Consider the following 26,440-nt stretch of genomic DNA (forward strand, 5'->3'; position numbering starts at 1 on the left):
GATAGGATCTCACTCTGTTGTCCAGACTATGGAGCTATCATAGCTTACTGTAACCTCAAACTCCTGGGCTCAAGCAATCCTCTAGCTTTAGCCTTCTGAGTAACTGGGACTATACATGTGTACACTATCATGCCTGGCTAATTAAATTTTATATTTATTTATTTATTTATTTAGTAGAGACAAGGTCTCCCTATGTTGCCCAGGTTGATCTTAAACTCCTGGCCTCAAATGATCCTCCCACTTTGGCCTCTCAAAGTGCCAGGCCTATAGGCGTGAACCACCATGCCCAGTCCTGAAGATGTGCTTTCTTTATTTGTAATCCAAGTACCTAAAAAAATGCTGATCATCATTCATGCAATTATTGTACCTTTAAAAACACACTCAACCCATTATTTAGCACACATTGCTGGTTCATCCACAAAAAGATTTCAAGAGACTTTATGAAATGAATGCTTGAAATTTAGAGTACAGGGAAATCTGGTTGCTGAAATTGAAATGGCTTATGTTTAATTGTTCTCCTAACACTAGTCTGGGAACACTCTGAGAAAAGGAGGTAAGGTCAGTTTTGTATCATCTGGTTTTGGTGAATTCATACTGATTTTAAGTCTAGTCTTTCTTTTCTTGGTCCTTATAAACCATCTTTCACAAGTCACTCTAGACCTTTGTCAGGAGGGGATACTAGGAGAACCAGGTTATCCCCCTATGCACTGGGGTAGCAATGGTTCATGTTTGGTCTTTTTGGCCCATTCCTGTCATTGTATAATTACAGAGAGTGGATTTCAACTTCAGCATCACATTCACAGCTTCTGCTCCCTGGTATGTGAATTCACTGGGTCTAGAGACTTGAGCATCTCTAAAAGGAGCAAATCTCTAAAAGAATGTCCCCAAGGCTGATTAAAAATGGCAAATTGTAATTGATAGGCAGTCGAATGCAGCTGTTTGGGAAATAAACAAAGGCAAGACCCTTGCCTTATACTCCAGTCCACTATTTCCAGTTTCCAACCCGTTCCTAATTTGGGGACTATTTGCCTTTCCAGTGAAGATGGTCCTGTGACCATTAGAGCATCTGGCTAACGTGTGTTCTTCCTCAAGCCTCTCCTCTCCGAGTCTAGCCAGCCTACCCAGGCCCCTCACCCTGTTTTTGTGAGCAGTTTCCCAGCCTGCCTGAGCTTACTCAGTGCTCTGGTCTTCCCCACCTTATTCTTTAAGGATTGTGTCAGGCCTGGGGCTCTGTACTCAGTTATGGGCACCTTTGTCCATCCCCCACTGTAACACCTTTGTAACATCTGACCCTTTCTGAATGGACCTCTTTTCTGCAAGCTCCTGGGTCACACCTTTAGTTCTTCTAGATGGAGTCTTCCTGTTGTCCTTGTCAGGAAACTTGCTGATTTGTCTTGTCAGATTTCCTCTTATCAGCTCTCTTTCTGACAACTTTTGTTTTATATATTTTTTTCATATGAAGCCCAGAGGTCAGATGATCAGAGGGCAAGGCAACGAATGTTCCAGAGGCTGATTAAAAATGGCAAACTATAATTGATATGCAGGCAAATGCAGCTGTTTGGGAAATAAACAAAGGCAAGACCCTTGCGTTATACAACAACCCAAATAAACTCCAAACAGATTGAGGAATTACATGTTAAAAAAACCAAACGAGATAAAATTACAATCCTCACCCATAATATAAAAATGAATATAAAATTTCTTTCTACTCATGATTTAAGTTTCTGGAAACCTCTGCAGTAAAAGGAATTCACAACAGATTAGCTTCAGCATGTACAGACTAAAGAGTAAAAACAGCAAAATTAAAATTAAACCTATGATAGGAGAGGTATAGATAGATAGGCAGACAGGTAAGGAAGAGAAAATATTCATGGTAAAATTTAGGTAGTGAGTGTGTGGGTGTCCACTGTAACAAATGTTTGAAAACTTTTGTAATCAAATGTTTTAGAAAAAGGAAAAAATTATAATTGAGTAAAATGACAAAGATATGATGCCACAGTGCTACAGAAGTTTTCAGAATAAGGAGGCTCTTGGGTATTGATGGAAGCAGTTGGGAGCCCTCCCTGGTTCTTGGCAGGGAAGTGGCAGTCTGGCCAGTATGGGGGTGTGGAGCCAGGTAAGTTGTCCACTGCCCACTGCCCATTTCCTCAGGACCTCTGGCTCTGCCTCCTGGCATCCAGCCTTAGTGGTGGTGCCCGCGCCTGGCTCTCGCAGAGGCTGGCTCTGTCCCCAGCACTAGGGGCTGTGGACCTGTGGCAGCAGGCCCTCCCTGCTTGCTCTCAGCCCTTGGCTGCATGGGGGTCATGCTGAAGGAGCGCTGAAAGGAAGCACAGATTTCCAAAGAAGCCTGGTGATGTTATGGGGATGGGTTGGGGATGGGGATCCAGGCTCTATGTCTTCAGCCCTTGGCAAAATGCCCTATCCATGATTTGAAGGAAGGATGGATGGAAGTAAGGACACGCCAGTGAATCTTAAGGAGGCTGCTGACAACCTGGGCAGAACTGCTGGGGGCTTGCCTGGCAGGGGGCAGAGGTTGGAGACACATGGAGTGGATTGAAAGCAACGGTGAGGAAGGTTTTAGCATGGCTAGCTGGTAGTACCAACCATGCACGGTTATCTAGGAGAAAAAGTGTATGGCAAGGTCAACCTGAGCTACCATCTGAAGAGTCTGGGGAACAGCAAAAGCAGGGGGAAGTAAGATTCGGCAGCTAGAGGAGGAGTCTGGGCCTGGATCCCCCACCTGGGTGGGAACCTGTGCTCTAAGCGTGTCTGTGTTGTGGGGCATAACGCCTTGCAGTTATCACCTGTTGCTAGTCCTCGCCCTGGTCATTGCCTGTGGTTGTCCTTCTTCGGTAGATTATAATCTCTCTGAAGGGAGGGGTCCTGCCACTTACATCTTCTGGGTTCTGTTGGGTGGCCAACATCCGCAGAGGGTGTTTGCTAAATATTAGTTAGGTCTCTGCATGGGGGAGATGTGGGATGGGGAGGCAGCTGGGCTGAGAAACAGAAATCAAGACACTGAGGGAGAAGGAAGGCTGAAGCAATAGTGTTTGCAGTTGTTGACTTCCCTGATTAGAACATCTATCCCTCCAGCCAACTCCCAGGACGTTTTGTGACCAAGCATAGCACTAACCCTTCAAATGGCTGCTAATTGATTTACAGTTTTTGGTGATTGCACATCATGTGCACCCGGAGAAAAACAAGCAGAGAATCAAAAAATGATGATTTTTTCCTGGAAAAGCATGCCCGTTATAGCCTACAGGGACAGCAGGGGCCAAGGCAAACATTCAGCTGAAACCAGAGCCTTGGTGTAGCCTGCCTTCCGAATGGCCGTCCTGGGCCGGGAGATTGCGACATGGCGGGGCTGTGGCCAGACCCTCTCTGGGCTGTGCGGGGGGCAGGTGGTGGTCAGGAGGGAACCTCAGGGAACTTCCTTGGGTCCAGGAGGTCCTGTCTGGGCTGCTCCTCTCTGCTGTGTGGGCTGCCTAGATTTTGGGGATGGGTCAGGGATGGAGGGCTGGAAGCCGGTGGGGGTTGTGAATTTCGAACTCCCAGAAGGGGGCTCAGCTAGAGCAGCTCCTGGTCCCTGCTGGTGGGCCTTGAAGGGAGAGGCTGGACCCTCTGGTGGGATGGATGTGTTCAGTGCAGCGCTGACTAGCAGGATGAGGGCAGTTTGTGTATATCTAGTGAAAAAACAAAAAACAACAGGGGTGGTGGGAGTCGGGGAGAGGCTCGCTGACCTAGCGAAGTCTGGGTTTTGGCATGTGGAGCAGTGATTGCAATTTTTCTGGCTTTGAAGTGTGATGGCCCCGCAGGCTCATGAACATAAAGGATGCAGAGTGGAGATTTCCCGGAGCCTGCTTCAGGGACCACCTGGTTAGCAGGCACCCTGTGAACATGCCTGCCGTGAGTGTGTGGACATAGCATCTTTACGTTTTAGTCTGTGCTTTCTTTCTGGATCATGCAAAGGGAAACGTCAGTCTGAGGCAGGTCAAATCCCACCCTCCACACTGGCAGAGCCCCGCTTAGGTAGGTTTGACAGTTTGAGGGAAAAGAGCTCTGTCCAGAAACTCAGGCTCTATTTAAATACCTGCGTCTCTGGGCAGCTAAGGTGCCCATGTGGCCTTGGATGTCTGGCCAGTGTTAGGTGGCCCCCAGGTTGAGTAGCGACCCAAGCCACTTCTCATACAACCTAAAGGAGCCCCAAGCTAGGAACAGAGAGATTTGTTTTCTTTGGGCCCTAAATGGTGCCAATTGAAGGGCTGGCTATTCACAAGGGCAGCAAAATGTTCTGGAAGCACATGTTGGCTAGAGTTTGGGATTTCCCTCTTTATGGCACTTACTGTGAGTTGGATTTAAATATAGGGGAAAACAGCATCCCACATTCTTACCAAGGGACTAATGGTATTTGGAAAACAGGGAAGCACCATGGAAAATATTTCGAGTGTCAAGGACGGAGCCTTGGGCTTGGTGTGGTGGGGGTGGGCTGCTTCTGGGAGGCACACTGAAGGTCTTACCACCACATTTGGGGTGCTGTCTGCATCTCTCTTTGCTTCCTCCAAACCCGAGAAACGTGCCAAGCCTGCCTTGGTCCAGCCGGTGATTTTAAGACTCCTTTCCTAAATGTGCTAGCTTTAGCATGGGTTTCTTTTTGTCCCCAAAACCTTGCAGTTCAGCTGTACCTCTGGATTCAGGCACCCCACCTCATTCCATCTTCCTCTAGTTAAAATCTAGACTCATGAAAACAAAATTGCTTGAGGCAAGAAAGGCCTGAGAAACACAGGGAGGCTGATGCAAATCTACTGCAAACCAGATGTTTCCTTCTCCGTGGCAAAGAGGCGCCCAAGTTCATGGGGCATCTGGGGAAGTGTTTGTCTTTAAGGAAGACATCTGTATGGAAGTGGTAGCCTGAGTAATGCGATGTGACAGTTGCTATGTCGACTCGCGTATTTTTCCCTCCTCTTATATTATTGGCCAGTTCAATGTTGCATAAAAGTCGTGCAATGCCTTGGAATGTGTTTATGTGCTGTCCTCTGCCAGAACTTTTCAGCATTTTTTTTCCTACGTGTGTTTTGCTTTTGGGAAGATGGCCTGTCACTTTGGTTTAACTGTGTTCTTTTTTTGCGGAACTACATATTTCTTGGATTTGTAACCGGGCAGTGGTGACTTAGACTCCAGGAGAGCAATAGGTGGGGGAGCAAAAAGGGGCAGGAAGGGGCACTTGAAGCCCCTTCCAGACCAGGGGCCAGACATGAGCAATTTGCAGGTAGTTTGAGGAGACAAAATGTGTGTGAGTGGAATGGGTCCCTCCTTGGTGTCTGTGAAGGCATGGGACATGGACCCTTCTTCTCTCTCTCTTCTCAGCTCCCAGTTATGTATCCAGCTGCCTGCTGGCCTGGCTCACTTTGCCATCTCTATCAGGCATTTGAAAATGCAGCCCACACTTTCCTCCTCTTCCTCTTCCTCTTTGCTTCCTCCTGGTTAAGGCACCTGCAACCTTCTGCTGAAGCTTGAGGGCTGGCTGCCCTTGCTGCTACCCTCTCCTTTTTTTTTTTTGAGATGGAGTTTTGCTCTTATTGCCCAGACTGGAGTGCACTGGTGCAATCTCAGCTCACCACAACCTCTACCTCCTGGGTTCAAGCGATTCTCCTGTCTCAGCCTTCCCAAGTAGCTGGGATTACAGGCATGCGCCACCATGCCCGGCTAATTTTGTATTTTTAGTAGAGATGGAGTTTCTCCACATTGGCCAGGATGGTCTCGAACTCTTGACCTCAGGTGATCCACCTGCTCCCGCCTCCCAGAGTGTTGGCATTACAGGCGTGAGCCACCATGCCCGGCCACTACCGCCTTCTTTCTGCTGTGGATGAGTCCACTCCCAGCCCATATCTCTTCCCCAGTACCTCCGTCCCAGTTGGCCTGATTGCTGCCGCCCATCTCTTCTCACTTTCTGGCTGCATCCCCATGGCTTCCCAACCTAATCCAGTCCCCAACCTAATCCAGTCTCCACCCTCAGTCAGTATGAACCTTTTTCTTTTTTCTTTTTTTTTTCCCCCTTTTAAGACTTTATCTTTTTAGACCAGTTTCAGTTTCACAGCTTTAGGTTTAACAGTTTCAGGCTTAGGAAGGTACAGAGATTTCCTGTGTGCCACCTTCCCTGACATGGATAGGGCCTCCCTTGTGGTCAGCATCTCCCACCAGACTGGGACATTTGTTGCAATTGATGAACCTACATTGCCACATCACTGTCACCCAGAGCCCATCGTTTACATTTTTAGGGTTCACTCTTGGTGCTGTACATTCTACGGGTTTGGACAAATGAATAATGACATGTATCCATCATTATAGTATTACACAGGCATGAGGCATTCACTCTGTTAAGGTCTTCCCTGGCTGACCTCTCTTTTCTCAGCACAGTGCCTTGGTTTGTCCTCTCCTCGTCTATTCCTTTCCTTTCTTTTTCTGCTGACCTCTCCGCCTGGGTCTGGCCCAGCTCTGCCCTCTTGTCTTTTGCTCATTCTTCGTCTGGGGCATACTGCTTAGAACAGGGGCTTTGGAGCCAGTGAGACCCACTCGGGTTCACATTCAATTCCAGTGCTGCTGTTTCTAGGCAAACAAACTTGAACAGGTTTCTTTCTTTTTCTTTTCTTTTCTTTTTTTTTTTTTTTGAGATGGAATCTCACTCTGTTGCCCAGACTGGAGTGCAGTGGCACGATCTCAGCTCACTGTAACCTCTGCCTCCCGGGTTCAAGCGATTCCCATGCCTCAGGCACACGAGTAGCTGGGATTATAGGTGCCCGCCACTATGCCTGGCTAATTTTTATATTTTTAGTAGAGACGGGGTTTCATGTTGGTTAGGCTGGTTTCGAACTCCTGACCTCAAGTGATCCGCTCGCCTTGGCCTCCTAAAGTGCTGGGATTATAGGCGTGAGCCACCGTGCCCAGCCCTTGAGCAGGTTTCTTAGCCCTCTGAGGCTCACCTGGAAAAGGGAGTTAGCTATGGTAACCAGTAAATGAGATACTGGAGAACTTGGTGTGAGATGTCAGCAAGATAGCCAACTAAAAGCCTCTAGTGCTTGACCCCCTACAAAGACAGCCAGAACAACAAATAAACAACTACCTGTTAATGAAAATAACTGAGAGAGAGAGTGCCAAAGTGTATCAGAGATTTAAGAGAAACCCTGGTGAGCACAGAAACTTGGAATGGCCACATAGAGAATGGAAAGATGGGCCTCTGCCACTTCTTCTCCCAACTGGGATAATCTGGGAACCAGGAGGAGCTTTTCCTATGGCAAGGAATTAGGCAAGGGGATCCCAGAAAACCCCATTACCACCTTGGACCTCACTCCATCACACCTACAGACCTCTCTGCTGGGGTCTCCCGCAGCCCTCACAGGCACTAAGCCCAGCTGAAGGGACTGCCTGGAGTCTATACAGCTATGCTCCCCACAGGGTAGGAGCCAATATTGTGCCCTGCCCCTGTGCCTTGCATGGCTAGTGCGTTCTCTTATTTTGGAATTGGAAAGATGGCTTGGGTATGTCTGGCTCTGGGGTTGAGTAGCCACAGCTTCCTTTCATCTCTGAGGTTAAGCTGCCACAGAACCACCTCAGCCTGATGGCCTGACATCCCCAAGCGAAGTTGCCAGCAGCTGTTACACCCATCCCCATGGGGCCAAGTAGAGGTAAAGTGGCTCCACCTACCACCAGCTCTACCTCCTTGGGCTGGAGCTGAAGCAGTACCCTGCTTCCTGGGAAAATAGTCCTTGGCTGCCCAGAGCAGCCATGCCTACCAGTGTCTAATTTGAAGCAGCACCCTACATCAGGAAATGATATCTTGGCTATCCAGAGTGGTCACACATCCTAATACCTAAGCTGAGGTGATGTCTAGCATCCCGGGGAATCGGTGCCTGGGCACCCAGGACAGTCACATCCCACAGACCTAAGCTGAAGTGGCACATTGCCCTGTGGGGAACTAGAACTTTGGCTGAGCTGAGCAGCTACACATCCCAGGGCTGAGTTGATGTAGTATCCCATGTCCCAGGGAAACAGAGCAGTGACTGAGCTCATACACTCTGCTCTACTGGCCAAATAACTCTAGTATCCTGCTTTCCTGCTTTCCTGAAGCTGAACTAGATCCCTAGAGTCTGAGTTGCTGAGATACCTTTCTCCTTGGGGAGTGGAGTTATGGCTTTGCTGCCTCCTAGCCTCCCCCACCCCCCAGGGCCCAAAGGACAGCTGTGTTCCATCATTCTGGGGTACTTGTTGCTCCTGCACCTGGTCTCATAAAGTCGGGAATACTGGTGAGCCCCACCATCCCAGTGTCTAGAGTCACTACTGCATGGTGCCTTATCCCGTGGGACCCAAGTTGCCACCTAACCCTGTTGACTCAGGTTCCCAAATTGCAGCTGTACCTTTCTCCCCAGGCCCAAACCTTAGAGTATCTCTTCTTCCCTGGAGTTGGGCCAGTTCTGTGCCCTGCCTCCTGTGGGTAGAATCACAGCTACAATGCAACCTTGTGGGCCTGAGCTGCTAGAAGATGCCTCAGACTCATAGATCCTGGCTTTGTGGGCAGCCTTCAACCAACCCTGCTACAGAAAGTGAACCTGTACCCCAAGACCAGAGTGCCAAAATAGGTTCGTGAGACCCTGAGCCTAGGATGTTGACTCCACAGTTGCTTTAAGCACCTGAGTCTGGAACCTAGCACCACTGCAACTACTTGTAGGCCATGTCAGACCTGACATCAGGACGGATCCCCTTGGCTGAGTCTCCATGCTGTAGGGAAGATAAGCCTAGGAGGACCCCCAAATCCCTTGACACTGAGGACATTAGCAACCTACACCACTGCTGCTGCTGCCACAAACTTCTACAGCCTAGGCCACTGTGGCACCCACAGTTATTCTTGATGTTGTACACAAATAAAGAAGCTGCATGGAGACTATAACATTGTGCCTATCTGGAAAGAGTCACCACACCCTTCCCAACAGTCACATTAAAATGCAACTGCAGGTGAAAGTCTTTCTCTACAAAATCTAGTCTAGAAAGCTTGAAAGAGGTGATTCTTCCATCAGATGCACAGACATTGTCTATAGGAACATAAGACATGTGAAAAAGCAAGCAAATTTGATATCACCAAAGGAACACAATAACTCTATGGTAAGAGACACCAATGAAAGGGAAATTAATGAGTTCCCAGAAAGAGAATCCAAAATAATGATCTTAAGGAAACCAAAAAAGATAAAATAAAATGCGATATAATTCAACAAAACAAGGAAAACAATTCACAATATGAATGAGAAATTCAACAGAGATCGAAATCATTAAAAAGGACCAAACATAAATATTGCCACTGAAGAATTTAGTGAATGAAATAAAAAATATGATAGAGAGCTTCAACAGCAGACTTGATCAAGCAGAAGAAGAAATTTCTGAACTTGAAGAGAAGTCATTGGAAATTAGAGGACAAAAAGGATATCAGAATGAAAAAGAGTGATGAAAGCCTACAAGGCTTATGACAGGTAAGTAAGAGAACAAATATTCATATTATGAGAGTTCTGGGAGAAGAGAAGGGAAAAGGCATAGAAAACCTGAAGTTCCCAAGTCTGGGGAGAGATATGGACATCCAGATTTAGAAAGCACAAAGATCCTCAAATAGATTCAGCCACAAAAGTCCCTCCCTGAGGCATATTATAGTCAGATTATCAAAAGTCAAAGACATAGAGATAATTCCAAAAACAGCAAGAGAAAAGCATCAAGTCATATGTGATGGAATTCTCATTAGGCTAATAGCAGATTTCTCCATGGAAACCTTATAGGCCAGGAGAGAATGGAATAATGCATTCAAAATGCTGAAAGAAAAAAAATTGTCATCAAGAATACTTCAGAAATAAGGGAGAAATAAAGTCTTTTCCAGATAAGCAAAAAGTGAGTCTTTCCCAGACAAGCAAAACTTTGTAATGTCACCACTAGATTGACATTACAAAAAAGGCTCAAGGAGTCCTACATCTGGAGGCAAAAAGATGATAATCACTATCATGAAAACACACGAAAATATAAAACTCACTGGGAGAACAGTTTCACAAAAGAGAAAGGCAAAAGAATAAAATCTTATCACTATGGAAAACCATCAAACTACAATTATAAATAGTAAGAGAGGAAGAAAGGAACAAATTACATACAAAACAACCAGGAAACAATTAACAAAATGACAAGAATAAGTCTTCACCTATCCATAATAACCCTGAATGTAAGCAGATTAAATTCTCCATGTAAAAGATATAGACTGGCTTAATGGATAAAAAACACGACCCCACTATATGGTACTTACAAGAAACTCACTTTACTCGTAAAGTCACATATAGACTGAAAGCGAAGAGATGAAAAAAGATATTTCATGCAAACAGAAACCAAAAGCAAGTAGGAATAGCTATGCGAAGATTAAATAGACTTTAAAAAATGGGAAAAATATATTAAGAAAATCATAATGTAATGATAAAGAGATTAATTCAGCAATAGGATATAACAATAATAAATCTATATTCATCCAACTCCAGAACACCCAGATATATGAAGCAAATATTATTAGATCTAAAGGGAGATATATACTATAATACAATAATAGGTGGGGGCTTCAACACCAAACTCTTAGCACTGGGCAGGTCATTTAGACAAAATCAACAAAGAAACATTAGATTTAAATTGCACTTTAGACCAAATAGACTTAGCAGACATTTATAGTACATTTCATCCAACAGCTGCAGAATACACATTCTTTTCATCAGCACATGGAACATTCTCCAGGATAGACCACATGTTAGGCCACAAAAAAAGTCTAAACAAATTTAAAAGAATTGAAATCATATCAAGTATCTTTTCTGACCACAGTGGAATAAAACTGGAAATTAATAACAAGAGGAACATTAGAAATAGTATAAATTCATGGAAATTAAGCATCATGCTCTCAAATGACCAAAGAGTCAATGAAGAAACTATGAAGGAAATTTAAAAGTTTATTGAAACAAATCAAAATAGAAACACAACATACCAAAACCTTTGGGAGACAGCAAAAGCAGTTCTAAGAGGGAGGTTTATAGCAATAAACACCTACATCAAAAAAGTAAAAATATTTCAAATAACCTAACAATGCATCTCAAGAAACTAGAATAGCAAGAACAAAACAAACTCAAAAGAAGTAGGAGACAAGAAATAATAAAGAGTAGAGCAGAATAAAATAAATTGAGACTAAATAAAATACAAAATATCAACAAATGAAAGTTAGTTTTTTGAACAGATAAACAAAATTGACAAACCATTAGCTAGGCTAACCAAGAAAAAAGAAAAAATACCCAAATAAATAATATCAGAAATGAAAAGGGACAATTACAATTGATACCACAGAAATACAAAGGATCATTAGAGAATATTACAAACAACTTTACAACAAATTTGAAAAGCTAGCAGAAATATATATATTTCTGGACACATAGAACCTACCAAGATTGAACCAAATAAGAAAGAGAAAACTTAAAGAGACCTATCAAGGTTATTATTGATAGGTGAGTAATGAGATTGAATCAGTAAAAAGTCTCAACAAAGAAGAGCCCAGGACCTGACGTCTTCACTGCTGAATTCTACCAAACATTTAAAGAATAACTAATACCAATTATTCTCAAACTCTTTCAGAAAATGAAAGAGGAGGAAATTTTTCCAAACTCATTCAATGAGGTCACAATTACTCTGATACCATAACTCGGCAAGGACACAACAACAAAAAAGGGAAACCATAGGCCAATGTCCCTGATGAACATAATTGCACATGTTCTTAACAAAATACTAGCAAACCAATTCAACAATGCATTAAAAAGATTGTTCACCATGATCAAGTGGGATTCTTCTCCTGGGTGCAAAGACGGCTCAACATATGCAAATCACTAAATGTGATACATCAGTGGAATCAAGGATAAAAACCATATTTGCACCTCAATAGACACAGAAAAAGCATTGGACAAAATTCAACATTGCCTCATGATAAAGCTCTCAAGTTAGGTATAATAGGAACCTACCTCAACACAATAAAGGCTGTATATGACAAAACCCTAGCCAACATCATACCGAACGTGGAAAATTTGAAAGCTTTATGTCTAAGATCTGGAGTAAGATAAGGATGCCCTCTTTATACTTTTATTCAACACGGTACTAGAAGACCTAGCTATAGCAACTAGTCAAAAGAAAGAAATAAAGGTCATCTAAATTGGAAAGGGGGAAGTCAAATTGTCCCTGTTTGCAGGTGGCATGATCTTATATATAGAAAACCATGAAGGCTTCACCAAAAAGGCTCTTAGAACTGATAAACCAATTCAGTAAAGTTGCAGGCTACAAAAATCAACATAAAAAATCAGTAGTATTTCAATACATCCATGACAAACTAGTGGTAAAAGAAATCAAGAAAGGAAATCCATTTACAATAGACACACACATACATACAGACAGACACACAAACTAGGAATAAATTTAACCAAGGAGGTCAAAGAGCTCTACAAGGGAAAATATAAAACACTGATGAAAAAATTGAAAAAGATACACAGAAAATAGACATCCTGTGTGCATGGGTTGGATAAATTAATATTGTGAAAATGACCATACTACCAAAAGCAATCTATAGATTCAGTGTACTCCTTATCAAAATACCAATGGCATTCTTCACAGAAACAGAACAAAATTCTAAAATTAATTTGAAACTACTAATGACTTTGAATAGCCAAAGCAATACTGAGCAAAAAGAACAAAGCTGGAGGCATCAAACTACTGGACTTCAATATATACTACAAAGGTATAGTAACCTAAACAACACGGTACTGGCATAAAAGCAGACATGTAGACCAATGGAACAGAATAGAGAACCCAGAAATAAACCGATGTACTTACAGACAGTTGATTTTTGAAAAATGTACCAAGAACATTTATTGGGAGAAAGGACAGTCTCTTTAGTAAACGGTGCTCGGACAACTGGATATTTATATGCAGAAGAATAAAACTAGTCCCCCTATTTGTCACCATATACAAAATTCAACTCAAAATAGATGAAAGACTTAACTGTAAGACCTGAAACTATGAAACTATTAATAGTAGAAGGCAGTGTAGAGGAAATGCTTCAGGACGCTGATCTGAGCAGATATTTTATGGAGAAAATCTCAAAAGCAGAGGAAACAAAATCAAAATAGGACAAGTGAGATTATATTGAACTAAAAATCTTCTGCACAGAAAAATAAACAACAGAATGAAGAGACAAATTGCACAATCAAATAAAATATTTGAAAACTATTCATCCGACAAGAGATTATCATCCAGAATATACAAGGGACTCAAACAATTCAACAGCAAAAAAACAAATAATCTGATTAAAAACAGGGCAAATGAGCTGAATACAAATCTCTTAAAAGAAGACACACAAATGGCCAATAGATATATGAAAAAATGCTCAACACAACAAATTATCAGTAAAATGCAAATCAAAGCCACAGTGAGCTATCACCTCACCCCAGTTAGAACAGCTATTATGAAAAATACAAAAAATAACAGATGCTGTGAGGTTGTGGAGAAAGGGGAATGTGTGTACTCTGTTGGTGAGAATGTAAATAGTACAGCCATTATGGAGAACAGTGTGGGGGCTCCTCAAAAATCTAAAAATAGAACTACTATATGGTCCAGCAATCCCACTTCTGGGTATATATCCAAAGGAAATAAAATCAGTATGTTGAAGACATATCTGCACTCTGGTGTTTACTGTAGCATTATTCACAATGGCCAAGATACGGAATCGACTTGAGTGTCTATCAGCAGATGAATGGATAAAGACAATGTATATGCAAAGGAATACTATTTAGACATAAAAAAGAACAAAATTCTGTAATTTGCAGCAACATGGATGAGCTTGGAGGACATTATGTCGAAATATGAAAAAAAGCCAAAACAGAAAGATAAGTACCACATGTTCTCACTCATCTGTAGAAGCTAAAGTAGTTAAGCTCATACAAGTAGAGAGCAGAATAGTGGTTACTAGATGCAGGGAAGGCTGTTGGGGGATGAGAGGGAGGGCCTAGCTAATGGATGCAAAGCACAGGTCGATAGGAAAAATACATTCTAGGGTTCCATAGCACTGCGGGGTGACTCCAGTTAGCAACAATTTATTCTATGTTTTCAAATAGCTAGAAGAGTGGATTTTGAATGTCTGCAGCACAAAGAAGGAATAAATGTTTGAGGTGGCATGTAATGATTTGATCATTACATGTTGTGTACATTTATCAAAATATCACATGTACCCCATAAATATGTGTAATTGTAATGTGTTAATTAAAAAGAATACAAGCAAAAAAATGAGATACTACATGTGCCCTTGGCATTGCACCAAGGGCTTGATGAGTGCTTGGTTGTGCTGTGGTGGTCAATGCTATTATTTAATTTAATTAATTAATTTATTTATTTTTGAGACGGAGTCTCGCTCTGCTGCCCAGGCTGGAGTGCAGTGGTGCGATCTCGGCTCACTGCAAGCTCCGCCTCCTGGGTTCACGCCATTCTCCTGCCTCAGCCTCCCGAGTAGCTGGGACTACAGGCGCCCGCCACTACGCCCGGCTAATTTTTTTGTATTTTTAGTAGAGACGGGGTTTCACTGTGTTAGCCAGGGTGGTCTCGATCTCCTGACCTCATGATCCACTTGTCTCAGCCTCCCAAAGGGCTGGGATTACAGGCTTGAGCCACCGTGCCCGGCCAATGCTATTATTTTAAAGCAGTAACTGGATCATGTTCCTATCCTTTTCTGAAGCATATTAGCTGTCCAGAGTTTGGCTCTCACAGCCTTCCTGATGGGCCTCCTCCTGCCTCCTCACCACTCTGAATGCTGGTGGCTCTGGCATGCTGCAGTTCCTGTCCTTGCCTGTCACATCTCTACATCTCTGTCACCTCCCTCACCTGGCATGACCTTCTCCCCTTACTTTGCCCTAACTCATTCTTCCCACCTGGTTAGGTCAGTTGCCATTGGATAGATACTCTCTCATCCCCCATTCCAAATGACCTTCTTCTCCCTTCTGGCCCTCCCACAGCACATAGCCTGGGTCTGATTTGACTCTATTCTGTGTCTTCCTCTAAACTGTAAGTTTCTTAAGCCAGGGTCTAGTTTGATTCCTTGATTGGATGTAATATGTCTTTTGCACATTATAGCTGCTCTACATGTGGGTTGGATAAGCAACACGTGCCACTGACTTGTGACCTCCGGAGGGTCTGTGCACTGCTTTGGTACCTCCTGCTGATCTCTGTGCTGAGGCAGGTGGAGGGGGACCTCAAGCTCAACTTTGCGCTCCACCGTGCCCTGCTGGACGTTGCTACTACATCAGACCACACAGCCTGGGTCTGATTTGACTCGATTCTGTGTGTTCCTTTAAATTGTAAGTTTCTTAAGCCAAGGTATAGTTTAATTCCTTAAGTAGACTCCTCCTTGCTGAATTCCTTAAGTAGACTCCTCTTTGCTGAATTTGTCTGCGGCCTCAAAATCCTTCTGAAGGCACCACTTACTCTTAGTTGCCACAGCCCATCCATCCAAGGTTGACAGGTGACAACCAGGTCTCTCTGACCTGTACTGTGAAAAAGGCATGCTAACTTTTTCAAAAGGATTGTTTTGCTTACTTATAGATTTTAAAATATCAGATTAAAAAGGTTCGGCTTCTTTAAGAAGTCTTAAGCAAGACATAAAGTTTAAAAAATCTTGTCAGAGGTCCTGTTATGTGTCTGAATCCCGCGCTGATGCGTGTCCACTACGTTGGGAGGGCAGAGCGAGGAATGCTGTGGTCAGCTTAAGTCCTGATAGAAAAGGGGATGGTCATGAGGAAATGTGATGTGAAAAGTAAATACTCACTGGATGGGCAGATCTCAAGCTGTGAAAGACAGACATTTCTGTGTAAACCGGAGCAGAAAGATGGGTTGGATGGGGATCTCCCAGGGAGAAATGGAGTGTTACAAAACACTTTCCATTGTCTTGTTGACAATGAAAATATTACACAGCCTTTTCATACTTCAGTGTAATCCCAGAGAAATGTTTGAAGTAGGTGGAGGAACTTTCTAGAAATTACTGGAATGCTTCAAACACCTAAGGAAATGCAGTTTGGTGAGGTGAACTCTCTCACCTACGTTGCTTTATAACAATAGAAGAGGATGTGATCTCCATTTGACTGGGTGAATCAAAGCTAGGGAGGGGATGGGCTTATGTCATGCAACTAGTAACTGGAGACGCCAGAATTTGGGCCCTGTCTGGCTCTGAGGTTCCAATTCCTTTTCCTTTTCCTTTACCATGGACAGTATGTAGAGCCGTTTCTAAAATGCCTTGAGTCATCTTACTCCCTAGGCGCTTACTCCCTAGTCATCTTACAGTACTAGGCGCTGACATCGGCTAGTGACTTCCGAGTGAACGAACCCAATGTTTTGCTGAGATGGTGTTCGCAGCCCAGTCTCTTCCATATTTAGACCTTGCCCAGCTACCCCTGCCGCTTGGGATGCCCTGAACACAACCCGGGACTTACAGGACTCTGTGTCTCTGCTCCCGGGTTGCCTGCATCAGCCTTCCCCACCGTCTCTGTCTGTTGAAACCTCACCCAGTGATGCGGAGCTGGTGGAGTTTCTGGGGATGCTTTCCCAATTCCCCTCTGCAGAGTTGACCTCCTTCTCTGGGTCCTCGTGAAACTTGATTCCAGCACTGATGATTCCCTGCCCTGTACGGGAGTAGCTTATTTAGCTCTCTCGTTCTCAGTGGGCTCTCAACCCCAAGAGGTAAGGATGGAAGCTTAATCATCAGCTCCCAGGTCCCAGGACAGCATCAGTCACACAGTGGGGAACTCAGCCATGGAGAGTCGAATTCAGTGAATCATGCTTAGCCTCAGGTGAATCCAGGCCTCTAGGAATTAGCCTTAGGGACCTCACTATCTTAACTTCTTTGGGAGACCTCGGAGTGTCATAGAATAAAATCCATTACTGACATCTTCCTTGTGGTCCATGTCACCTGCCACTCGGAGACAGGGAAATTGAATTGGCTTGGTGAGGCTGCTTCTTCACAATGCCCTCCGGATGGCTCTCGGCATGGTGCATCTCTCTGCAGGTGTCCAGGCTCTTCTCAGTCCTTAGGTGGTGGAAATGATTGATCAGGACCATACTTTTCCTTTTTAAAAACAAGGATATTGTGACTTCCATTTTCTAACCCTTGGAGGTTGCTGGCTTCAGGGTCTCAGCAGTGATGCCCTGAGGCTGGCTCTGTGGCACCTGTCAGCCCCCCAGAAGTTGTCATTTGTCCTTGCTGAGCTGGGGACTGCCTCTCTCCAAGGGCTGTGCCACCATGTCTCCCTCCTGTGTTCTCTGGACAAGGTATTATACTTCATTGATCAAAAGCTCCTGCTCTCCAGAAGGCTGATTCTATTTTTCAAGAGTTGGTTTTGAGGGCAGTTTGTTTTTAACCGCTACATGTGATTGGACTTCAGTTTCATTGTTATGTATACTTAGCAGGTTAAGATGAGTTTTGATAAAAAACAACAACAGTTCAGTCTTATTTGTGACAACTTGTGTGACTAATTAATGGTCTGCAGTGCACCGTGAAACTTGCAAGGCACCACATAAACACTGAATCATAACACATTTCTTGTTTGAAATTGTATTAGCAAATTGAACATCTGTATTACAGCAATACAGCATATTAGTAACTTCAACAGCTTTTATTGATTCACCTTGTTAAGCAGGAAAATAATCCTTGTAGCTTATAAAGCTCCTGAAAGTTCTAGTAGGTGCCATTTTGGAAGTGAATTGAGTTGAATAAATGAAGGCAGATGTCAAGCATTTAATTGGCTCTTTGCTCCCAGCTGACTCTGTCAATTTTGGAACCATTGTCAGAGATGATATAACTCATCCATATGAAACTGACAAGGTGAGTTCAATGCTGTTGGTCTCCAGGGAGGAGGGGCTGGCTATGCAGAGTTAATGTTTAATACCTGGCTAATGCCACTTGTATTAGTCAGGGTTCTCTTAGAGGGACAGAATTAACAGGATACATATGGGAGATATATGTGTGTGTGTGTGTGTGTGTGTATATATATATGAGTTTATTAAGTATTTTATATATGTACGTGAAGGGGAATTTATTAAGTATTATATATATGTATAAAGGGGAGTTTATTAAGTATTAACTTACATAATCACAAGGTCCCACAATAGGCTCTCTGCAAGCTGAGGAGCAAGGAGAAGCAGTCTGAGTCCCAAAGCTGAAGAACTTGGAGTCCAATGTTTGAGGGCAGGAAGCATCCAGCACGGGAGAAAGATGTAGGAGGGGAGGCTAAGCCCATCTCTCCTTTTCACGTTTTTCTGCCTGCTTTATATTTGCTGGAAGCTGATTAGATTGTGCCCACCAGATTAAGGGTGGATCTGCCTTCCCCAGCCCCCTGACCCAAATGTTAAACTCTTCTGGCAACACCGACATAGACACACCTGGGATTAATACTCTGTATCCCTCAATCCAATCAAGTTGACATTCATTATTACCCATCACACCACTGTAGCTTGGTCTTCACAGAGTTTTCTACTAAAGTTCCTTCAGCAGCAGAGAGGAACAGGGAGAAAGGCTGTGGCAGCTGACCCCGAGTGGTCCACAACATTTGTTTTAAAATCTTGAGGCTTATGTGAAATGTTCAATTGCTTTTGTTTTCTACTCCGTGTTCACATTTTCCTCCAAATCTCCACCTAAAATGGTTTGACTGGGAAGAGGCCTCTTTTATAATTCTGTGGATTCTGGAACCCTCAGGCTCAAATACTGGCCTTGAGAGGCAGATATAAAAATGATGATCAAAGGGGTATAAAAAAGACACTAGAAAACAACCAAAGTAACTTTGGTGCTTAAAATGTGATTCTTGTACATTTTAAAATAACTAAAAGAGTAGAATCAGATTGTTTGTGACACAAAGGATGTAATGCTTCAGGGGACATATACATCATTTTTTGTCTCCCCCCCCCCTCTTTTTTAAGACAGAGTCTCACTCTGTTGTCCAAGCTGGAGTACAGTAGTGCACCCATGACTCACTGCAGCCTTGACCTCTAGGACTCAAGTGATCTTCCAGCCTCAGCCTCTCAAGTATTTGGGATGACAGGCGTGTGCCACCACACCCAGCTAATTATTTTGTATTTTTCACAGAGATGGGGTTTCGCCATATTGCCCAGGCTGATCTTGAACTCCTGGGTTCAAGCGATCTGCCCACCTCTGTCTTCCAGAGTGTGGGATTACAGATGTAAGTGCTCTGCTGGATACTCCATTAATATGCATTGCATGGCTGTATCAAAACATCTCAGATATCCTATACATATATACATTTACTACGTACCCACAAAAATTAAAAATGGAAAAAAAATTAAAAAGAAAAAAAGTTAAAAAGAAAAGAATTTAATTTTTAAGCAAGGAAAAGAAAATTGCTGAGTTGAGACAAGGGGCAGAGACCATGATTGGATTTAGGGCGACCACTCAGTAGGGATGGATTGGCAGCGGAGACCGAGGTGGGGACCAGATGATGCGCTGTCTCAGCCATCAGTGGAGATTGTGGTGGCCTCATCCAGCTGGGATCTGGGGCTGGAACCAAGAGGACAGATTTTGTTATGAAGCAGCAGGAGGAACTGATGGGACATGGTGATGCCAGCATGAGAGGAAGAGGAGAAATCAACTCAATGATTAGTAGACACTGAGCACTTCTTGGGTGCCAGGCGCTATGCTGGGCATTTCAGTTCCTCATGGGAACTTCCTAGCCACCTGGCGTGATCGGTTTGGGCAACTCCGATGAGGAATATGGGGCTTAGTGAAGTTGAAGTCATGTCCAGTTCTCCCCTGCTGAGCAGCGGGACCTATGTCTACACTTGGAATGGTTCCGGGGATGCTTCTGAGGCAGAGTCAGCAGGCCTTGGGGATGCCTGGGGTAGGAGTGGGGAGAGAAGGGGGGATTTCCCTACCCTTCTCTTGTAAATCTTAGCCCCAGGACCTTCTCATCCAAAGACACTCCCTCCACCCCATGTGATTCACCCATTCTTAACACCAGACCCATCTCCAGCCTCTTAGAAGGAGCTCTGACTTAGGAGTCTAGTGACCCAGGGCTGAACCCCACCTCAGCCCCTTCTAGTTGATTGCCTGCAAGTCACTTCACCTCTCAGAGCTTCAGCATCCTCCTTAGAAAGATGCTGATAACAGTTTCATGGTGAGGATGAAAGAAACTCAAGTAAAAGAAGGCAGCACCAAGCCCAAGGCCAAGGTGATGCTCAATACACAGGTATTACGTCAGTTTAATGTGCTTAGCTCATGTTGAATTGTACTAAATTGGGGAAATTCTGGGCTGTGGCACATGTTTTTGACATGAAAAGAGTTGGCTGGGCATGGTGGCTCATGCCTGTAATCCCAGCACTTTGGGAGGCTGAGGCAGGCAGATTACTTGAGGTCAGGAGTTTGAGACCAGCCTAGCCAACATGGCGAAACCCTGTTTCTACAAAAAATACAATAATTAGCAGGGCATGGTGGCTCACACTTGTAGTCCCAGCTACTTGGGAGGCTGAGGCAGGAGAATCGCTTGAACCTGGGAGGTGGAGCTCACAGTGAGCCAAGATTGTGCCATTGCACTTTAGCCTGGGTGACAGGGCAAGACTCTGACTCAAAAAAAGGTAATCCTTACTCATTGGATTTGTCAATATTGGTGTGTATCCTGCTGTGTCCCCAAACATTGGGATATATCCTGTTTTGCGTCAACAATAGGCCACCTCTGAAACATCTGTGAAGCCCCCTTCATGTGAGAGTGGTCAATCTTTCCTGTTCAGTAAATTCAGCTCTAAAAATATCATCTGCTTTCCCCACAAATCATCTTCCCTTTGCACCTTGTCAGTGGCTCTGTGCTGCGAAGCTGCCCCTCTGTTGGCCAGTTTCCTGTGTGCACATCATCCTCTCTTGGCTTTCTCTCCAGTTGTGGCTGTTTACATAAAAGGATCCTTGTGGTCCACTGAAGATGCACTAAGAACCTCTGATCCCGCAAGAGAAGGGTTGATGAAGGTGAGTTGATGCAATTTTAAATGAACATTGTAAAAGAGGTTTTAAAAGTCACAGTGCTTACTTGATAATTTGATAATTTAAAACAGTCTAGCCATGTCTTCATTTCCTAGTACCATAGAGTACCACAAAACAGAAATGTATTGTCTCACAGTTCTGGAGGCTGGAAAGTCTGAAATCAAGCAATCGACAGGGTTGTTTTCTTTTGAGGGCTGTAAATGAGAATCTGTTCCTGGCTTCCCTCCTAGCTTCTAGTAACCTCAGGGGTTTCTTGGCTTGTAGATGACCTTCTCTTTGTATTTCCACATTGTTCTCTATATGTGTGTCTGTCTCTGTCAAAATCCTGCTTTTTTATAAGGACACAAGTCATATTGGATTAGAGACCAACTGAATCCCCTCATGTTGGTTGATCAGCAGACTCTATTTCCAAATAAGGTCACATTCACACAACTGGGAGTTAGGACATCAACAGCTTTTTGGGGGTGATAATTCAATCCATAACACCCTACTAGCAAGGAAAACAGCACTCAGTGCTATGTATAACAGATATCTGGCTACTGATAAGTCTATTTTACTTTCCTGAGTGGCCCCTCATGTCTAAGTTTTAAAACTTTAATATACACCATCTGTCTGTTGTATGGGAAACTTCTGCTTAGTACATTCAGGTAACGTTTATTGGCACTTAGCATAAATTAGAATTATAGCAGATATTATCCTGTATGTTACCTGAGACTCTAGAGAGCTTATCTAATGTCAGAACCTTCAAGGTATTTGTTTTGCAGATGAACACATTGAAACTGAGTCACACAGCCAGTAAGTGATTTAGCTGGGTACAAACATCTGTCTCCTTGACATCAGACCTGGTGATCTTTGAAGAGCTGTGCCTCTGTTGAGCAGTTGTAAAGCAGAGACCTGCAATGGCAGGTGTGAAGGCAGGAGCCAAAGGAGCTTCTCAGAGGTCCAGGTGGTGTCCGTCCTCTTGGCTGAACTTTGGCTGGGGCCGAGGCTAAGGAGGAAGCCAGTACTTAGCTGAGAGTTTGGACTGTGTGCCTTACATTCACCTATTTTCATTTGATTGGTATATTTATCTTAATTCCATAGGTGGGAAGAAGGATGATGCTTCCCTGCAGTCTTGAAATGTGTGATCTTGTTTACAGTTGTCTGGCATGCCATTCAGTTCCCTTCATAGAGCCCTGTAAATAATGAAAGAAATACCAGTTTTCTTTCAGGTTCAGTATGGAGAATGGCTAAGAAACAAAATACAATTAAAAGATAAAGAAAAAAAGTCAAGACCTGAAGTTCTGCAGACAGAGAGGGGAAATAGTCTCAGGCACAACACTTCAAAGATCTCCAGCCTGATGTCAAGGAAATGGAAGTTTGTACCCAGCTACCTCACTTACTGGCAGTGTGACTCAGCCTCAATGTCTTCATCTACACAACAAATACCTCAAAGGTTCTGAAATTAGATAATCCCTATAAGAGGTCTCAGGTAATGTTCCCAAGTTGTTAATCCAGGTTTTATTTTATTTTTATTTTTTTTCTGCTGAACAATTAAAAAAATTAGTTCTTGATTTTTTTCTAAACAAGAGCTTCATTAAGATAAATTCACACATCATAAGCTTCATTCTTTTAAAGTGCACAATGCAGGGAGTTTTAATACATTCACAACATTGTATATCAATCACCATTAATTCCAGAACATTTTTATCGTTTTAAAAAGAAGCTTTCTACCCATTATCATCACTCCTCACTCCTGTCTTTCCCCAGTCCCTGCAAACCACTAATCTGCTTTCTGTCTTTATTGATTTGCCTATTCTAGATATTTCCTATAAATGGAATCATATGACAGGTGGTCTTGTGTAAACAGCCTCTTTAACTTGACAAAATCTTTTCAGAGTTCATCCACTGTAGCATGCGTCAGTACTTCATTCTTTTTTTTGGGGTGAATAATAGTCCATTTTATGGATATACCACATTTCATTTGTCCATTTTTCAGTTGATGGACATTTGAATCGTATCCACTTTTTGACTATGATTAATAATACTTCTATAAGCATTTGTATGTAAGTTTTTGTGAGGATACATATTTTCAGTTCTCTTGAGTATGTATCTAGGAGTGGAATTGCTGGTCATGTGGTAACTCTATGTTTCATATATTGAGGAATTGTCCAACTACCTTCCCCAGCAGCCACACCATTCTGTACTCTCAACAGCAGTGTCTGAGGGTTTCAATCACTCCATATCCTCACCAGCACTTGTTATTGTCTTTTTAATGTTCTCCATCCTAGTAGGTGTGAAGTAGAATCTCACTGTGGTTTTAATTTGCATTTCCATGATGGCTAAGGTTGGTGAGCATCTTTTCATGTGCTTATTGGCCATCTATAGATCCTCTTTGGGAAAATGTTTATGAAGATCCTTGGCCCACTTTTTAATTGGGCTATGTGACTTTTTACTATTGGGTTTTTCATATGCAGAGTTTCATATGCAGGGTTTTTTCATATGCATAATCCTTATCACATATATGATTTGCAATTATTTTTTTTCCCATTCTATGAGTTGTCTTTTTTAGGTCTCATTTTAATTGACTTGGTAGATATTATTTTGAAAAGGTTTTTCTTCCAGCACATTAGAGATGGCCTGAGATTCAGCGAGTGAGTGTGATGTACCCAGTGTGGTGCTTGGCATCTTGGTTTGCATTGCTGTCCCAGCTCTGGTGCCGCAGGTGGGCCAGGTGCCACTTAATGATTGACTGTTCTGAATGCTATGAAGAATGTGAATGGCTCTTTAAATAATTTTTTCAGAACAAGAGTTGTTACTTCCTTCATTTGTCATCTCTTCTAAGTTTAAATGAGAAACCCCCCACATTTTCTGAAAATGTGGCCTATATTATGAACAGAAAGAAACTTGGGTGTTATTTCCACTTAATGAACCATGTTGTAAAGATCGATCCTACCCCAGCTGTACAAGGGAATATTTCCCCTCTCTGTTTGTAGAACTTTAGGTCTTGACTTTTCTTCTTTTTCTTTTAATTACTTTTTGTTTCCTAGCCAGCTCTTCTTCACAAATTACCAAAAAAACCCCACAAGATTTCTTAATGTTTTTCCTGTTAACTTAATTAGTGGTCCTAATGAGGGATGTGAACTGGAACTTAGTTTTGTGTTTTCAGAAACATTTCTGAGTCAAAATCACATGTCACACATTTTCCTCCCCCGTAATGAAATTGGACAAATGAAGTACATTTTCTTTCTCCACCTTTTTCTCCTGCCAGTTTTTGATTGGATATTTCCCTTCTGCCAGATGCAATCTGCTTTTGTCTTCTGGCTTTCTTCTGAACTTTTTGGTTTTATAAGTTGAAAAATATAACCTCCCCCACGACACCAATCTGATTTTGTGACTAGCTAGTTATTCTTAATGTCTGAACTTGATTTGGCTGCTGCTGTCTGAGATACAAAATGTGATGGCTTCTCAGAGCCAAGCTAGTGTGGTTTTCACTAATCTTTTTCTCATTTAAGATTTAACTCCAGATGAAGGTGAAATATTTTACATTCTGGCCAATTCGTAAGTTTATTGGCACTGAACACTTCGTGCCATTTGCTGCAAGCTGCCTTATTTTTATTACCAGAGCATTTGAAAAACATGCACGTATTTTAGAGACCACATGAAGGATTTTCTCCCTTGACTGGAGGGGGAAACCAAGACTCAAAGAGGTTGTGAATTGCTGAAGATCTCCCAGCAAATCCAGGGTAACAACCCACAAACCACAAACGATGAGGATGATAATCCAAGGGTCAAGTATTAAATATAAAATGAAGTATTAACATTTGTATTATCCCCTTTCCCTAAATCTCATTTCTAATGGACGAAGATGAAGAAGGAAACCGCTGGCTGGACTGGAAAGCCCCAGTCTGTTGTTTTGTGCCTGCCTCTGACAGATCCCTTGTCCAGCTGTCTCAAGTCCTCTTTGAAATGAGGCAGGGAAATCAATAAATGTAATCACCCTCTTTGAGCTTCAATTTCCCCACCTATGAACCAGGACCTCCCCAGCCAGGTGGTGAGAATCAAATGGGAGCATGTGGGTGGATGTCATGGACCAGTTAGTGGCCTTGTTGATCTGGAGGTAATGCATAGGATGAAGTGACAAATACACACATGCAGAGGCTGTCACGTAGCAGTGTTGCAGAGTAAATTCCAATACAACAGCATTGTCACTTCATAAACAGCTGATTGGTTTCACCTCGTGCCACATTTTAGCAGTTGCTCGTGACTGTCTGAAGGGCTGCGTTAAGGAGGCTTCCGAGACCGTGTCCGTGCTTAGCTGGACAGATAGGTCTGCTCTGAATCCAGGGGTGGGAGACCTTGGTTTCTACCACCTATTTGCCATCCATGGGCTACACAAATGCACAGCATTTTAATAGGCAGGAGTGTGAAGTCATTTTGACTTGCAAAGGGGAAAGCTTCTAACTGTGTGGGCCTGACTTTGACCACAATACAATTTCCTCACTTGTGATAACTTTGCTACAGGCAAGAGATGGTTCAATTTTACAGCCTTAGAAGGGGTGTGCCCCGAGTCCCTGTAATTCTCTGGGATTAGGATGCCAGTGTGTGCTCCAACTCTGTCACAAGCCGTTGAAACTCACCTGCTTTTGGTGTAGCAATTGATCTCCCACATTATTTACCCTCCTTCTGATGGCCAGAATTCCGGGGCCTGCTGTCATGAAAATGGCAGATTGGGTTTATTTCAGGACACATCCAGCGGGTCAGTTGAAATGGGTTGCCCAGTCCCCCAGTGTTAAATTCCTGTTTTGTTACCATGTGATGGATTGTGCTTTGTCGTCTCACATTCCTGGTCTGTGGTCTTGAGGACCCAGGGGCCGCCCCTGGCATTGTTCTCTGCTCCTGGAGGCCGCATGGTGTGAAAGGTGATTTGTTTTTCTAAGACCAGCCCAGCGGGCACAAAAGAACCAGCGGGTAGGCAAGTGTAGGAGCAAAACTGCAAGTTTATTTTGGTAACCTAAGGTGTGGGGGTGCGATCAGGTAAATCTTGGTCTCTTCGGATTGACGTCACCTGGCACATGCCCAGTTGATCTGCACCTTCCCGGGCGCCGGCTGCATTTTCGCGCGCGCGGGAAGAGTTAGTGAAGAACCCGGAAGTGCGCCATCCTGCCTCCGTTCGTCCAAACAAAAGGTCAGTGGTGTGGAAGCCTCTGTGAGATGCCATGATTCACGTTTTGGATCTTTGAGCACAAAACGAATCTTCGATAGAGGAGCTCACACCTGGCCCCAACGTGTGGGTCATGTCCAAGCCCAGAATTTATTGCATATGATTTTCCTCTCTTGTCTCATGTGATTATTGTT

At 43.4% G+C, this 26,440-nt stretch overlaps 1 protein-coding gene across 1 annotated transcript in view; it reads left to right on the forward strand.

The window, feature by feature from the left end:
* FAM169B (family with sequence similarity 169 member B) overlaps positions 1-26,440 on the forward strand; it is an 84,014-nt gene that overhangs the window by 18,208 nt on the left and 39,366 nt on the right. The gene's annotated exons all lie outside the window — the stretch shown is intronic.

This window comes from Piliocolobus tephrosceles, chromosome 6 (genome assembly GCF_002776525.5).
Source record: "Piliocolobus tephrosceles isolate RC106 chromosome 6, ASM277652v3, whole genome shotgun sequence".
In the NCBI taxonomy this organism is placed as follows: Eukaryota; Metazoa; Chordata; class Mammalia; order Primates; family Cercopithecidae; genus Piliocolobus; species Piliocolobus tephrosceles.